Here is a 17,938-nt window from a genome sequence, read left to right as displayed (position 1 = left end):
GCCTCAGTAGTGCAGCCTAATATCAAAAGCAGCGTGTGGATTTATCCCACTAAAATTCATCTACCGTGGCTAAAAACTTGTAAATTGAGTTCTGTATTTCGTCTGTTAAATAATAAAAAAAAAAAAATAGAGCAATGATAGAAACATTGCTGCAACTCAGCTCCTCCAGTGGGATCTTGTTAAAACATCACTTAGTGTAATTTACAGAGTTTTATTAAAACACATTTTTAAATAAACTTCCCTTTTCCTTCTCACTCCTTTATCTTTGAGACAAGGTGTAAGGCATTACATTTGGACTGGGTTGGTTCAAACAGAAATGATACGCTTCTTATGTGCACCATAAAACCTGTGCCACGACGCTCTGATATGGATTACACAGTATTGAACCTTGCCAAGAGGTTGAGGTAAATATCAGAGAGGATCAGGATCCTTAGGGTGTTACTGACTGACCGAGCCAGGGACCCCAGGGTAGGTATAGACCAGTAACACCTGGCGAAGGAGCCTGGGAAGAATTTCTTACTTGTTTTGATTAATTTCTAACTAAACCGGACACTCCAAACAGATGACATCTCAGGGCTCCTCATTTGTTCCTCACCAAAGATCATAGTCAAGACTGATGGCCAGGGAGAAGGAGAATGGAACCAGCCCTCAAAGAGGCCTGGGAAACTTTGCTTTCTAGGTGTGAGCCATGTAGAGTTTTACATGTACAGTATAAAAGCAAGGGAGTTCCTCTTTCCCTTTCCTAATCCCCCCTTTCTTCCCTTCCTCTACCCACACCACCTGCCAAAAAAACACAACCACCCTACAACCCTTGTGATTCCCAGAGCTGGGCCAATTCTTCACCAGATTAATTTGCTTGTATCTTGTACCCCCCTTCCCCTACCTTTGTCTGTGTCTTTCAATTATAAGCCCTCCAGGACAGGGATTGGCTCTCTCCTGTGTTTGTACAGCACCCTGCACAATGCGGCCCTGATCTGATTGGGGCCTCTGTGTGTTTCCACAGTATAAATAGGGATCATGGATCAGCGTTCACATTGCACTTCCCGTCAGTGCCTGGCCCAAGCCAGGGAAGCTAATGATCCAACCAGCGGACCAATGGTGAGGAATCCTGGTCACATGCCAGTTGAGGCATGTTGCGCCTATGCTAAGAAGACAGTATAAACATTACTACTATGGTAAAAGTGATGAGCAGGACTGAGAGTGTAATGGGCCCTGCTGCTGCCAAGTTATCCCCACCTATGTGCAAAGGTGAGATGAAACAGCTGTGTGACACCTTGGGATTCTGGGGGGGGGCCACACTTAAGCCTATTTTTTTCCTGTCCATTCTCTACCCATGCCCCACCTCCTTTGATGCTGCATTCTTGAGACTACGCCAACACACCCGAGTGAAAGCACTTCCGCTCCCTGCAGAGAGCTATGCCTAGCAATTAGCCTTACTAGCACTCACATGGAGCTTCTGCTCACCCTTGCATGAGTGCAACAACCTTGTACTCCTTGCTGTGTCCCACAGGAGGCGCTGCAGGGCCCAGGCCTTCACTTCTAACCGAGATCACAGAAAATGGAGAGAACAGATTCAGATGAGAGACCGTGTGCAATTTCAGCCAATGTCTACCAATAAAGGTGGGCCTTGCTTCCATTCCATACAGGAAACACAAATTGAAGTTAGAACAATATAGGTACACACACGCACATACACACAGAGCCTTCATATTCATGGACACACAAAGCCCTACCTGCATACATAACTAGCCACATCCACACAGACCTCCAATGTATACATGCACACTCAGAACTCTTCCTGCATACATAACTAGCCGTATCCACGAGCACACACACACACATTTCCAAGGCAGGACATTTAAGACGACAGTACCAGCAGTTTGAAGATGTGTCATTCAGGCAGCAGCAGTATTGCAGGGTATGAGTCAGTTGACTTCAGCAGGAGCTACAGCTACTCGGTGCCTCTAGGTTTAGCAGGCCTCAGAAGCATAAAGACAGTGATTTTTGCTCCTATGCACAGGGTTCCACTGATCACCAAGTTTGGGCTTGGGAAGGAATTTGCCTTCAGGGCGTGCCGGCAAAGAATTGAGGCTGGGGCTTCGAAGGAGGGTTTGTTTGCTATCTTTTGAAGCACTGAATGTGGGCATTCCTTTGTCATATCCCACTGATTGTCACTATAGATATTGCACTAGGGCCTAGATGACTCGGCTGCATTGTACTAGGTGCTGAATATGATCAGTTGCCTCTGACTGCAAGGAGCAGGCATTGGTGAACACCAGGCCCATCTCATCTCCTTCTATGTTTCTAAGACAGTTTGTTAGAGATGCTGATTATTCTATAACTTTAATTCTGTTTGCACATTGTCAGTGGGTTGATCTGAAGGGTATTCCGAGGAGATGGGATTTTATAACAAAGCACCCACATTTACAAGGAATAGTTCCAAAAGTATTATTGTGTCATACCAAACTCAGGGTATGTATGTCTACACTACGAAATTAGGTCAATTTTATAGAAGTTGATTTTTAGGAATCGATTTTATACAGTCGATTGTGTACGTCCCCACTAAGCGCATTAAGTCATCGGAGTACGTCCTCACTACCGTGGCTAGCATCGACTCACGGAGCAGTGCACTGTGGGAAGCTTTTCTCTTTGGTGGCAGGCATCTATAGTTTTGCTAGCAGCAGCAGCAGCAAATGAACTACCTTTTTCACAAACACCTCACACTGGAACCAGCAAAACACGTCAGCATCAAGCCACAACTAAGTGTGAGCAATGGCTGCTCAGAGAATAAGGGTGTGGCAGGGCTGACTAGCACTTCAGCATATGGCATTGTTTCATCTTTTTTTAAAATAAAGACACAAGATTTGCTCATCCAAGTGGTGTTTTCGGAACACTTCTGTAAAATCAGTACTACTTTGCTTTCTATACACTTTGTAGGGCAATTAAGCTGCCAGCGTAATCAGCTTCATGAGAGGGTCTGTCTCCATGTGGACTTATAGCTGCATTCTAACATTCAGGTAGAGAGCAGTTGCATAAAACAGCTAATGACACTGGAGCTGTGCAAAGTCATTGATTCATAGATGCCAAGGCCAGAAGGGACTGTTGTGATTATCTAGACTGACTTCCTGTATAACATTGACCATAGAACTTCCCCATTCAGGATCGCTGTCACACAGTGAAAATGCACTGTGCTCTCGCTCTGGCCTTGTCTATCTTCAGAGTTGCACTGGTTTAACTTGAAATTGGTTTATGATCTGATTTAATTGAACGGTTGCTGTGTAGACATTTAAAAACTGATTTATACCTGGCTTATGTCTATTTAGTTTAAGTTGATTCCATACCAAACTCAGGGTATGTATGTCTACACTACGAAATTAGGTCAATTTTATAGAAGTTGATTTTTAGGAATCGATTTTATACAGTCGATTGTGTACGTCCCCACTAAGCGCATTAAGTCATCGGAGTACGTCCTCACTACCGTGGCTAGCATCGACTCACGGAGCGGTGCACTGTGGGAAGCTATCCCACAGTTCCCGCAGTCTCCACTGCCCATTGGAATTATGGGTTAAGCTCAAAAACATTGTCGCGGGTGGTTTTGGGTACGTGTCATCACTCTCCCCTCCCTCTCTCCCTCCCTCCATGAGAGCAACTGCAGACAATCATTTTGCACCTTTTTGCCTGGGTTACCCATGCAGACGTCATAGCATGGCAAGCATGGAGCCTACTCAGCTCACCGCTGCTGTTGCGAGCATTGTAAACACCTCGTGCATTATACTGCAGTATGTGCAGAACCTGGCTAAGGAACATCAGCACAAGGACGATTGTGATGAGGACATGAACACAGACATTCCTGAAAGCACGAGCTGTGGCAATTGGGACACCATGGTGGGAGTGGGGCTGGTTGATACAGTGGAACGCCGATTCTGGGCCTGGCAAACAAGCACAGACTGGTGGGACCGCATAGTGTTGCAGGTATGGGATGATTGCCAGTGGCTGCGAAACTTTCGCATGCGTAAGGCCACTTTCCTGGAACTCTGTGAGTTGCTTTCCCCCGCCCTGAAGCGCAGGAATACAAAGATGAGAGCTGCCCTGACTGTTGAGAAGTGAGTGGTAATAACCTTGTGGAAGCTTGCAACACCTGACTGCTACCGGTCAGTTGGGAATCAATTTGGAGTGGGCAAATCTACTGGGGGGACTGCTGTGATTCAAGTAGCCAATACAATCACTGACGTTCTGCTATCAAGGGTACTGACTCTGGGAAATGTGCAGGTCATAGTGGATGGCTTTGCTGCAGCGGGTTCCCTAACTGTGGTGGAGGGATAGACGGAATGCATATCCCTATCTTGGCATCAGACCACCTTGCCAACCAGTACATAGACTGCAAGGGGTACTTCTCAATGGTGCTGCAAGCACTGGTGGATCACAAGGGAAGTTTCACCGACATCAACGTGGGATGGCCGGGAAAGGTGCATGAAGCTCGCATCTTTAGGAACTCTGGGCTGTTTGAGCAGCTGCAAGCGGGACTTACTTCCCAGACCAGAAAATTACTGTTGGGGATGTTGAAATGCCAATAGTTATCCTTGGAGACCCAGCCTACCCCTTGCTCCCATGGCTCATGAAGCCATACACAGGCAGCCTGGACAGTAGTAAGGAGCAGTTCAACTATAGGCTGAGCAAGTGCAGAATGGTGGTAGAATGTGCCTTTGGACGTTTAAAAGCTCGCTGGCGCTGTTTGCTGACTAGGTTAGACCTCAGCGCAACCAGTATTCCCATTTTTATTACTGCTTGCTCTGTGCTCCATAATATCTGTGAGAGTAAGGGGGAGATGTTTATGAGAGGTGGGAGGTTGAAGCAAATTGCCTGGCTGCCAATTTTGAAGAGCCAGACACCAGGGTGATTAGAAGAGCACAGTTTGCCGCGCTGTGCATCAGAGAGGCTTTGAAAACCAGTTTAATGACTGGCCAGGCTGTGGTGTGACAGTTGTATGTGTTTCTCTTTGATGCAAACCCACCCCCTTTGTTGATTTTAACTCCCTGTGAGCCAACCACCCTCCCCCCTGCAATCACAACTGGCAAAGGAAATAATGTCACTAATGTTTTGAAACCATGCATTCTTTCTTTCGTAATCAAAAAAAAAAAAAGAGCGACAACTGATAAGGAATCCTGGGTGGGGTAGGGTGAGGTGGGGGAGGAGGGAAGGACAAAGCCACATTGCTTATTGTAGCCACACTATAAATCAAAACTGTTTGAATGACAGCCTTCTGTTGCTTGGGCCATCCTCTGGAGTGCAGTCGCTGGGTGCCCGGATCCTTCCCCCCTCCTGTTCTTGGGTGTCTGGGTGAGGAGGATATGGAACTTGGGGAGGAGGGCAGGCGGTTGTACCATGGATGCAGAGGCAGTCTGTGCTCTTGTTGGCTTTCCTGCAGCTCCACCAGACCCCTGAGCATGTCCGTTTGCTCCCCCATTAGCCTCAGCATTGCATCCTGCCTCTGCTCATTGTGCTCACTTAATGCTTTCCTGGACTCTGCCACTGAATGCCTCCATGCATTCAGCTGTGCCCTATCAGTGCGGGAGGACTGCATGAGCTCAGAAAACATGTCATTGCGAGTGCATTTTTTTTTTTGCCTTCTAATCTGCAATAACCTCAGGGACGGAGATGATAGAGGGAGCATAGAAACATTTGCACCTGCGGGGGGATAAAAAGGGAGAGTAAAATTTAAGATGATACATTTCTGAGAACAAAAGGGAGACTCTTTCACAGTGAATCAAGCAATTCACAGCAGACAGCACATGTGCTTTAGGTACAAGGTCGCATTTTGCCTTTTATATTGAGTGCCTGCTGGTATGGTGACACATCACACACAGCTGGGCAACAGAATTCGGTTTCCAGGCAGCCATGGTAAGCCAAAGAGTACGCGGGTTTGGCTTCTAACACCTTCATAACATGTGGCAATGTTTTCAAACTGCAGCGCCTTCCTTTCCCATAGCAAGCAATGCCGGTTGGGTTTGCCATTTAAAAGGAGGAGCTGCGGTTTTCAGGTGGATGTGCAGTACACACTTCCACCCACCCCTCCCCGTGGCTATTTGGGATGATCCCTTCACACTTCCCTCCGCCGCGTGGCTATTCTCAGGGATGAGCCCTTTTAGCCAAGCACAAACAGCCCAGCATGAACAGGGTCCTTTTACTGTTCCCTTACAAAAATTCCCCTATTTCGACCAGGTGACCATGAATGATATCACTCTCCTGAGGCTAACACAGAAAAATATAGACCGAATGTTGCTTGAATGCGACCAAAACCCAGGACCATTCGCTGCCATACTTTGTGCTGCAATGATTCCAGACTACTTGCTACTGGCTTGGCGTGGTAAAGTGTCCTACCGTGGAGAACGAAATAAGGCAGCCATCCCCAGAAACCTTCTGCAAAGGCTTTCAGAGTACCTCCAGGAGAGCTTCATGGAGATGTCCCTGGAGGATTCCCGCTCCATCCCCAGACATGTTAACAGACTTTTCCAATAGCTGTACTGGCCACGAATGCATCCCAAGTCTTCAGGGCAAATCAAACATTAACCACAATTGCTTTTAAACCCTGTACTGTAGTTACAAATGTGCACTCACCAGAGGGGCCTTCTCCGCCTTCAGGGTCGAGGATCTCGCCTTGGGAGGATATTGGCTCCAGGGTGATAAAAAGGTCCTGGCTGCTGGGGAGAACGGATTCACCGCTTGCCTGCTGTGCATTCTCCTCCTCCTCCTCCTCATCCACAAAATCCTCCTCCATGTTGCGTGAGACTCCCCACTTGCAGGTGTCCACGGACAGTGATGGGGAAGTGGTAGGGTCCCCCCCAGAATGCCATGCAGCTGATCATAGAAGCGGCATGTATGGGGCTCTGACCCAGAGCGACCGTTTGCCTCTTTTGTCTTTTGGTAGGCTTGCCTGAGCTCCTTGACTTTCACGTGGCACTGCTGTGTGTCCCTGTTGTAGCCTCTGTCCATCATGCCCTGTGCGATTTTGGCATATATATTAGCATTTCTTCTTTTTGAGCGGAGTACTGCCTGCACAGATTCTTCTCCCCCTACAGCAATCAGATCCAGTGTCTCCAGTTCGCTCCATGCTGGAGCTCATTTGCGATTCGGGGGGGACTGCATGGTCACCTGTGCTGCTGAGCTCGCCACGCTGACCAAACAGAAAATTAAATTCAAAAGTTCCAGGGGCTTTTCCTGTAACTAGGGCATTACACTAGTAATGTACTAGTGCATCGGAGTTGAAAGTGCTGACCAGAGCGGTCACATTGGAGCACTCTGGGATAGCTCCCGGATGCCAATAACGTTGATTTGCATCCGCACTACGCCAAATTTGACCCAGCAAAGTCGATTTTAGCGCTACTCCCCATGCCAGAGAGGAGTACAGAAGTCGATTTTAAGAGCCCTTTAGGTCAAGGGAATGGGGTTGCTTGTGTAGACGCATTCATTGTAAAATCGACCTAACATGGCTAAATTTGACCTAACCCTGTAGTGTAGACCAGAAATAAGCTAAATCAATATAAACGGGGCTTTCTGAATTAGGCGTTCACAGGGGGTTTGCACCAGTTGAACTGAACTGGTTTAAAAGCACAACTTTAGATAAACCATTGTTAGTTTGTGTGTAAACCAGGCCTCTCTCTCTTTTGGGGAGATTTTGGATTTGCTTCTCCACTGCCCTGCACCTAGTGTCATCATGTACCCCTGTGCAAAGGGAGCGGGTAGTGCCACCATTCTGAGTGGCAGGGGCTTTCTACCCACTTCGTACTGGTGCCCAGGCAGGGGAGAATCAGTCCCTGTATTCTTTCTTTCTTACTTAAATGAAGGCAACCAGACAAAGAGCATGCTCTGCTCTTTGTGTAAGGCAAATGTAATACAAACTATTTTACAAACCATCTTGTGACAATTGAGTGTTCAACCATCATCCCCTAACACTGGGAAAAACATACAGTAAATGGGGGCCTTTGTCCCCACTAACCCTCCCCGTCACAGACAAGCAAAGTGTTGTCGCAGTTGCAGAGTTATGGCAATGCCTAGTCTATGACAGTCATTTGCAGCATGGTGATGAATCAGTCTCCCTAGCATTGCGCTTGGCTGTGGGGAGGAGGTGCCCAGTTCTTAAGCAGCTGGAAATGCTTTGAAGAGGAGCTGTGCTTCATAAACCCCTTGCTTTGTGCTCTGCATTTGTGACAGCAGCAACAGGGACCTGGCAGGGCTTTGAAGACGGATGCTAATCATTTGCGTGATTGAAGTGATTGCCTCCTTTTACTTTGATATTTCTTGTCATTAGCCCACTGACCTAAAGGACTGTGGTATTAATCTTTAAATGCCAGACTAGTCTAGTGTTTACACTCCTGCTGTAATCATGAGATTCTATGTCTGCCACTCATAACTTTTGATTCATTTCTCGGTACTAGTCAATAGGGGTCATGCTACTACCTATCTCAGTAGGGCTGAGAGAACCCTGGAGATTCAAGCCCACCAAGAAAGGGTCAGTGAGTCTGAGTCTCTTCTCACTTTGATCACTTAGAGACCATTTTAACTCCAGTGATTTTATTGCTTTACTCCCAATTTTCCAAGATGTCAGCAAGAGAAGAATCAGCCCCTTGGTGTTAAAGACGGATCTTTATGATTGTATTGTTTATATATTTGTATTTATTTATATTCCATTGTGCTAGGAACTGTGCACACACATAGATAATCCTTTGCCCCAAAGAGATTACAATATAAGACAAATGAGAAAAGCTGGATACACAAAGTAACAAGGAGAAAGCAAGGTAACTAGTCAACATGGTAAAGTAGAGGTTACTCACCTTGTGCGGTAACTGGTGTTCTTCAAGATGTGTGTCCCTGTACTACTCGAAACAGCAGCACTGTTTACAGACCACCAGCTACTGTAATTTATAGGCAGATGGCCTACTGATTTCAGTTTCATGTTACTGGAAGTATATCAGGGTCTAAGGAACACATACAATTTCAGTGGAATTACAGAGCCAGACCAGCAGTGGGCGATTCTCACAATTTGTACCAATGAAGGATCTGGCCCAAGATGTATTTTTGTACCAAGGGAGAGCCATGGTTGGGCATCTTGAAATTCATTATTGCAAAGCTATCAATTGCTATGAAGTTGTATCTTTAATTAAAGCCCTCAGTCGGGGGGTGGGGGCGGATCTTATGTGGCTTGATTTTAGGCTGTACAAGTCCAAAACAAGTTCCACTTCCCAGCATCTGTATGTATGTATGGAAGAATGGTAGTTTATGAACCAATTGCAAACTTGTATCTGCTTTCCTTGTTTTCTGACAACTTTATTCCAATTAAATATGATCATATCATTTGGAACCTATTTCTGGGCAGCTGTATCAGGAGCTTGTGCCATTTTCAGTCTCTCTGTTTGTCTTAGAAATGGATACTCTGCCTACCTATCTGTCTAAAGTTTGCATCACACTGTCACTTGCTGTCCCTCTCAATTCTTGTCTGAGTCATTTGGATGTATAGAATAGGACAAATCCAGTTACTTCAATACTCATTGAGTTCAGGAGGGGAGAAAAGTTTGGAATCAAAACCAATAGCATCTAGTGAAACTGACACAGTCCTTCTATTTTTCAGAGGTGAGGTAGTATTGAAAGCTGTGTTAAAATTACAGGCTATCGCTTTAACTCGTAAGGGTTTTCCTGGTCCTGCTTGCAGGCTTGGAAGCTCTGTAAGAAAGTGTGCAATCTGGGGCTTCAGCAGTTAGTCTGCAAAGAGCCAGCCTAGAGCAAGGTGGGTTGAGCTGCATCACTCTTTGTCACGGAGTAAGTGCACCCTGTCCATTCTTGGGATGCAGTGGGGGTAATGATGGCCCCATGGCAGAGTCTATACAACCATCCCTTGTCTTGGGATAGCTTGGACTAGGGGTAAAAGTCAATATAGCTGCCCTGTTCAGCAATGTGTGGCCGAGAGGTCAGAGTCAATTTAACTGCCCTGTTCAGCAGGTCTGCGTGGTGCAATGGCCAGCGTCCGTATAATAACCCCCTTCAGTAGGGCTGTTTGGCCTGGTGGCCACTCAGATGAGTTGGCCTCCACCTGACGGTGGTGGTGGCCAGGTAGGGGGACCTGGGCCCTCCTGCTCCACCGGGTTCCAGCTCAGGGCTCTGTCAGTGGCAAGTGTGCCCGCCACTGGGTCAGCAGGGAATCCACCTGAAATATGCTGACCCCATTCAGCACAATACCTAGTTCCCCTGAGTTAGTTCTTACCCTGTTCCTGATGCAGTGGCCCCAGCATCTCCAGGGTCTCTGGGCTCCTCAGTCAGTGTGACTCCCCCAACACTCCTTGGGTGTCCTCCAAAGTCTGAGCATCCCTGGCTTCTGCCGTCTGGGGCTTCCGTGGTTCCCGAGCTGGAGGTCGCAGCATGCATCCTCCCTCCTCAGCGGTCAGCCCTGAATGAGCCGAGTTTAGGGCTGTCCCTAGCTATTTTGGTGCCCTACGCAGCCCCCTTGCGGGGGGGGAGGACAGGCCTCCAGGCGGTGGGGCTAGCCCCAGGCATCCGCATAGGGGCAGGAGCAGACTTGGGGGGCAGGGAGGAAACCATCCCCCAGCAGAAGCCAGCGGAGTGGGTTGGGGCTGGATTGTTCCACTTCCTGCCACCCGGTGAGTGCAGGGCAGGCCCGACCCTGCACTCACGGGGTGGCGGTAAGTGGAGTGACCCAGCCCCAGACCGCTCCGCTCTGCTCCCCTGGCTCCCATCATTGAGGCTTGGGGGGCAGGTGGGAACCGCCCCGCAGTAGTCACCAGCGGTGCCGCTGGGAGCCAGCGGCGTGGAGCGGGCTGGGGCCAAGTCGCCCTTGCTGCCGCCAGTGAGTGCAGGCCCAACCCCTGCGGCAGTCCTCAGGGGAGTGGGGGCGGGGCTGGGGTGGAGCAGGGGCGGTGGCTTTGGAGAAGGGGTAGGAAGGGGGCAGGCCTGGAGCAGAGCAGGAGTGGGGGCTCTGGGGAAGGGGTGGAGTAGGGACAGGGCTGTGGCGGAGCAGGGGTGGGAAGAGGCGGGGCTGGGGCAGAGCAGGGGTGGGGGCTTTGGGGAAGGGGTGGAGTAGGGGTGGCACTGGGGTGGAGCAGGGGTGGGAAGAGGTGGAGCAGGGGTGGGAAGAGGCGGGGCTGTGGAAGAGCAGGGGCGGGGGCCATGGGGAGGAGGCGGAGCAGGGTCTGGAGTGCCCCAAATTTCCTGGTGCCCTACGCAGCTGTGTACTTTGCATATGGGTAGGGACGGCCCTGGCTGAGCTGTTCCCTTTTATATCTAGTCTCCAGCTGAAGCATGCCCAGCAGGGCCGAGGGGGCACGGCCTCCTCGACCCAGACAGTAGAGTTAACCTCACGGTACAAGTGTGGGACAAGTGCATCCCGTCACACTCTTGGCAACCTGCTTTGTCTCTCTCTTTTTTTTTCATTCTTGTGTGTTAGGGTCGTGAGTTCTTAGAAATAAAGTAGCATTATGTTGCAACCTGCCAGAAGTGGTATTTTTTGTTTTTATCCAACTTGTTTGCTCATATGCTGTGAACATAACAGGAGGGACAATACCTGACTTATTTGAAATGTGTGTCAGTGGCTCAGGCCCTCAGGCAGGGGCTGAGCAAACAGGAAAACAGCAGGCCCAGGCTCCTGGCTCCGAAGGGCCTGTGAGAGGGAGAGACTGACACCCACAAGTTGGGTGGCAGGGGGGACGCAGGCCCACCCACTCCACTGCATCCCAGACTGGGGCCTAGCAGCAGTAGAAGACCCGCTGCTGTGTCAGTGGGGATCCTGGCTGCAACACACTGATATTGGCTCTGGCAGTGCTGCAGCCAGACTAGGGTTGGCTGCCCCCAGGCTACTTCCTGCGTCCCCCTCTAGAGGTACCTGGGTCCAGATGGTTTCCTCCAAGGGGTCAAGCACCACGGGATCCTCAGGGTAACTGGTGAGGGGTGGGCTTGGCAGCTCCTCAGGGTAACTGGCAAGGAGTAGGCTTGGCAGCTCCTTCGGGCTATGGTTGGCATCAGGCATCGGCCGGTCCGGCCAGTCTTCGGGTCGGCCGCCGATTGCCGGGGACTCCCAAGAGGGAGCTAGGCCACAGGCATCTGGCCTCTCCGGTGGCTGTTCTTCTAGTGAGCTCTGGGGTTGAGCTTTTATACTTCCTGTTCTGCGCCTTGACCTCTGGGGGGCGGGCACAGGACTCACTGGCTCCGCCCACTTTGGTGTCCAGAGAGGCTTGTCCCTCTCCGGGGCAGTGGGGAACCACACCACCTCGCTACAAGCAGTTAGGCCATTTCCTCTCTGTAAACAGATTGATAATGATCATTGCGACAGACAGAAAATATCCTGTAACATCCTGAACAAATTATATGGAATTAAGATAAATGTTATTGAATTAAGTTAAACTTTATTGCATTAGGGTTAACACCTTTGGGGTCCATTGTGTTACAAATGCAATTGTGTGTGTGTTATTGTAGTTAACTCCTCTAGGACGAAGGGGATGCTAATGTACTTCCTCAATTATCAACTCTTTGAAATGACCCCCTGGAGACAGTCGCATATACTAGTTCAAACTGGATTCTCCAGGGACCAACAGACAAAGAAAAGGGGTTTGGATAAATAGCCTGGTTTTAAACAGGCCCAAGGCCTTCTTCCTGATCCAGGAAAGAGACAGACCCCTGGCCATGGAGGGCCCCAGTCCTTAGGGAAGGGTTAGAAGGATTAGGCCCACGGAGGCCCCATTGGTTGCTAGTTCTGAGCTGAAGCTGTGATGGATTTGTAACCACAAGGAAACCCCTTGGTGGGGATTTGAAGGCCAGCTCCTGCCAGAGCCCGTGGAAGGGATGGGGTGATCTCTGGTAAACTTATTAGCATGCAGGTAGGTTCTTTTACTGTTTTTGATGTGATTTCTCTGTAGTACTTTTACTGCAAGAATAAAATAGGCTTGCACAGAAAGGGCTGTGTGGTACTTATAACTGTTGACAATCACTCTGTTATCAGTCTCTGAAACAGAAAGCAATCAGGTGAGCTTGCTCTGCCCATCTCTGCTGAGAACAATGCAGTGAAGGCAGGGAACTGTGCAGCCTGGAAATACCCCGGTGAGATGAGAGTGAGACAGATCTCCACCCAGAAAGGCAATGGCTGGGGAGGTGGAAGCCAAGAATGGGTGCCCTTGCTGGACCACTCAGGAAATACAGGTCCACCCGGGGGAGTTAGAGTGCAGCGCTTTGGTGCACACTGCTATTTGCACCCCCATAGTCCACACTTTGGGGCAGTGTAGACATACCCTTGGGCTACATCTGCATTGCAGCTGGGGGTGTGAATGGCAGCTCACGTAAATATAACCATGCTAGTTGTACTCTAGCTAACTCGCTAAACATTTTCATGAGCAGCCATATATACCCCAGCTGCAATGTGGGCATATCTTTAATGACACATCTGGATGAATGGAAAAGGGAGAATCCAAAAGACCCATGAGATGCAATCCAAAATGTAAAAGCTGTGATAATTATGTGACTGAAATTATACAGGCCAGCTAGACCTGTTATGCCAGTGTGACACTCTTCCTCTCAGCAGCTTCATTACCGGCTCACAATCATGACCCACTTGCACTGCTGCTGCTACTTTACCACTTACTGAATCGGGGGAGGGCTCCGTGTCCAAAATCAGTCCTCTTCATTATTTAGCAGCAGACCAGTTAGTCTCTAGCGCACCACTGGAAATGCTGAGTGATTTATCTGGAGATGTCTTGCAGGTTTTGCTCCATTAACCCCCAAACAGGATGTCTGTTCAGCTTCTGCAATGGTATTCTGCAACCGTCAAGAGTAGCTAAGAGAGCCTGGCTAAATGCTATGAAACAGAGATGTCAGTCTGGCCTAATTTGAAGTCTCCAGATTCCACCAAAATATGTATTTTCTGAACTTTTGTTCCTCACAGCAGGAGCTATTCTTTCTGACATATTTATCCAGCTTACCACTACCTCGAGATATCATTTTTGACAGATAACCTTCTTAAATTAAACATATGAATGTACCGTATGGAGGGAGGAGATGTGAAGATTAATGGCTCAGAGGATGACTAAAGAAACCCTCCCATTAGCTCTTCTTGCCCCCAGTGGAATTTACTTTTCTATTAGGAAAGGAAACAGGGGGCCAGACTGATCAAAGGGATAATGAGGGAGGTAGATCACAGGTTTGGGATTTAAAGCAAACTGCATTTGTATCAAGACCCTGGAAAGAAAGACCAAGAGAAAGAACACATATGTGGTATGAAAGCAATCCTGATGCATGAAAAAGCAATTGCTGGCATGTGAATAAATTAGAAGAGATTTCAGTCCAACTAACAAGCTAGCAGTGGGAGGTTCAGAGCTTCTACTTGGATAAGCAGGACCCCAAAATTTGATTTTTGTCCATCCTATATGAATTTCATGAAATTTCCTTTCATTCACTTTTCTTCTTCATGCCTTTCCCAGCCTCTTTTCTACTCCGTTGCTCTCTAAGACGATCTGCTCCTTTCAGGGAGAGAGGCATAGTCTAGGTAGAGCTTTGAGAACAAGATGAGGTGCCAGATTCCAGGCATGCAAATCCTAGCTAGAGCACTGATGGCCTTGGCCGGAATTTTCAAAACTGGCCCCTAATTTTGAGTACCTTCGTTTTTGGGTGCCCAACATCAGACAGAGGCAGCCTGATTTTCAGTGGGGCTGAGGACTCCCAGCTCCACTTGAAGTCACCCACCAATGGAAACACCCCAAATCAGTGGACACTTTTGAAAAGTTGAGCCTTAACTTTTATATGGCTCAGTTTCCCCATCTGTAAAATGGAAATAATAATGCTGCGATGCCTTGAAATCCCTCACCTCTGCACTGTGTAGGCAAGCGACTAGCTAAGACCTCTACTTGTCTGCTAAACTGGATCTTCATCTTCCCAACCTCCCCTGTCCCTCTTTGCTTGTTTTGTCTGCCTGTTTCATCTTGTCTGACATGTAGCTGTAATTTCTTTAGGGCCGGGACTTCTTTGTTACTCCTCTGTAGAGCACCTAGCAGAGTAAGGCCCTGATCCTTGATTGGGGATCATAGGATATATGACAATGCAAATATTAAATGAAAGAATACATCACAATGATAATACCCCTCAGGGGCATAATGGAGATCCATTACCTAATGCTGGAGAGGTGCTTTGAAAAGCACTATGTATTTTTACTCAGTTCTGAACCAAAAAAGGCGAATGATGGAAATTAACTTCCCTGGCCGGCAGTGAACTGCAAAATGTGCGGGCTCTATGAATCGATGACATATATTTGCTTCTTTGTCTGGGCGTGTGTTATATAATCTGCTGAGGTAGGATCTGAGGGTCCCCAGAGCATCTCCGTGCTTAGGAACCATGGTAATAGGGTACCTTATAAACTCCAACGGTGGAAAGCATGAGTGGCAGTGGGGAAGAAAGGAGACAGGCACACTGGGATTTTCACAAATGATAAATGATCACTTGTCAAGGCTGCTCGAAGCATTTCCTTCTTTTCAATTATTCCACTGATTATGAAATTCACTTGATTATTCTAAAACCGCACTTAAAAATGAGGCAGATCATACAATTTCCACCAAATTGCTGCCATCCATCATCTGCCCCAGCTTACTATAAAGGATCTCAATTTGATACTTTTCTCCTTGCTGTCGTTTTCCTACAACGACCTACTATTTTTCTTTTCTTAGTGCCATTGTTTTTTCTTACTGATGAAAATACTCCCCGCTCCCCGCCTGTGACCTTCCCTTCCCTGAATGAAAAGGTTGGTTACTTGCCACATCAAAATTGTGAATAGTTTCTGCTGCTTCTTTTGTAAAAATGGATTATTTTTGAAGAATTATTTAGACCAGCTCTCTATCAGCTCATACCCTATTTGTCTGAGCAGACACACTCAACATGGAGTCTATGCAATGGTAGCATCATCTCCAGGATATCATGCTGCCGTGAGTCTATAATTAAGCTGGAGGTTTATGATTCAGTGATTTGGCATTGTCTTTTTCTTGGTGAACTGCAAGGAACTCTCTGGAGGAAGCATTTTTGCTGCTTGCTCGATTAAAGTTATATATATTCCTCCCGAATCCTCTCCCCACATAAAGTCAAGAGCGCTCTTTTGAAAAATGGATAATCTATATAGTGAATTTTACAGCCAGGTTCCATTTTTAAAAGTCTAAGATAAAACCAAAGCACCCAAAAGAAAAAAAAAAGAGAGAAGAAAAAGAAATAAAAAAAGAAGACAAAGAGGTCCAAATCAGAAAATAAAGCAAATATATTTTATTGTGGCCTGGCATGAAAGCAGAGAAAGCTCTATTGTTTATTACAATATGTTGGAGGAGAAATGAAAGTCAGAGAGCGGAGGGAATACTTAGGAGATTTTGGGAATATTGCTGGAGTCTAACAACAGATTAGGGCCTTGAGTCTTTAAATGTTTGCACATGAGTAACTTTACACATTCGAGTTATTTCCATGTTCAACTCATGTGCATGAGTGTATGCAAATTTGTCAACAAAATTTTTAAAAGTCAATTTTAAACACATATTTCTCCAGTTATGCCCCTGCCGCACTTCCGCTCATGCAGCACTAGCCTCCCCTCTTCTCTCATACAATGTCAGCACAGCTAGTGCAAGGGCTTTCTCCTCTGTAGTTCCTTTCATCTGGAACATGTCTATTAGCTCCCTCAACAATGATCAACTCACCATCTCATCAATGAAATGATTTGTTAGTCTTTCATTCTGTTGGTGTAGTATTTAACTCCATGCACTGGTTTGGAATTCAGTTTGTATGAAAAGGGCTGTGAAGATAAAGATGAATATTTAAGCTGGGGGCAGAGTTAAATAGGCATTTAGGTATTAAAGAGCACAAGAGACTTGTTACAATGTATTAACTCGGTGTGTGTCTTTGTCCCCCTCTAGTGTATGGAGCATGTGCAGAGATTTATGAGTCTGCTGTTGTCTCTGTTGCTAACAAAAGCTGGTCCTTTTGCTCAAGCAGTGGAGACTCCCACTTTTAGAGCCAGAAGTCTTGGGTTCACTCCCCACAGGCAACCTGCTGAGGGGCATCATTACAGGCTAAAAACATCCCCTATTTTGTCTAGAGCATGTTAAGAAAAGAAGAAAGTGGAGATGGAATAATATTAATGCCAAGGGCATCATTGCAGAAAAAATTCTGCATCCCCGCTTTCCCCTCATCACAGCTGCTCATGGGGGGGGGGGGGGGGTGTTAGTGAGCAGATCTCATCCTGCAGCCGCAAAGGAAGTGGCTAGTCCCAACCCAAAATGGTGCTGGAGGTGAGGCCAGTCCTGTCCTGAGCAGTAACGGGGGGTGGTGGGCCATGTGGGGGCAAGTGGCTTACCAATGGTCAGCCCGGAACAGGGATTGAGCCCCGGTTCACTTCACATTCAGCTCCAGCCCAGGCCATTGCTGCTGCTTCCTGTCTGGCCAGTGAGGATAGGGGACGGTTCTTGTAATGGGATGCTAAACTGTATTACACTGTTCATCCACTAAGTGGTGCCATGTCTAAAATGCCATATTTGAGTTAACCTTAGCCGTACCTGGCAGAGCATTAAAGGATCTAATGACAAATAGACCTGGTATGTATAAGCAAGCTCTGTAGCCAGTCCATATCTGGTACAGGAACATGACATGGTGTCAGGAGTAAACTAAGAACAGAAACAGATGGAAAACAAGCCACAAAGGTTGCAGGATCTCATCCACATGCCACTCTTCAATGCCCCAGAGAACTTCAGCTTTGACAAATGTTCAAAATGGACAGACTGGAAACAATATTTTGCAAGTTTCAAATTGAAAATCAACTCCACAAAGAAACTGGAAATATATAGGTATCTTCTTTAATTCATGCTATGGGGAAGCAGACAGAGCGTATCTTTAAATCTTTTGACTTTACTGAAGACAGTCACAAAGATGA

This window comes from Chrysemys picta, chromosome 13 (assembly GCF_011386835.1).
Source record: "Chrysemys picta bellii isolate R12L10 chromosome 13, ASM1138683v2, whole genome shotgun sequence".
In the NCBI taxonomy this organism is placed as follows: domain Eukaryota; kingdom Metazoa; phylum Chordata; order Testudines; family Emydidae; genus Chrysemys; species Chrysemys picta.
This window is presented reverse-complemented; position numbering follows the sequence as displayed.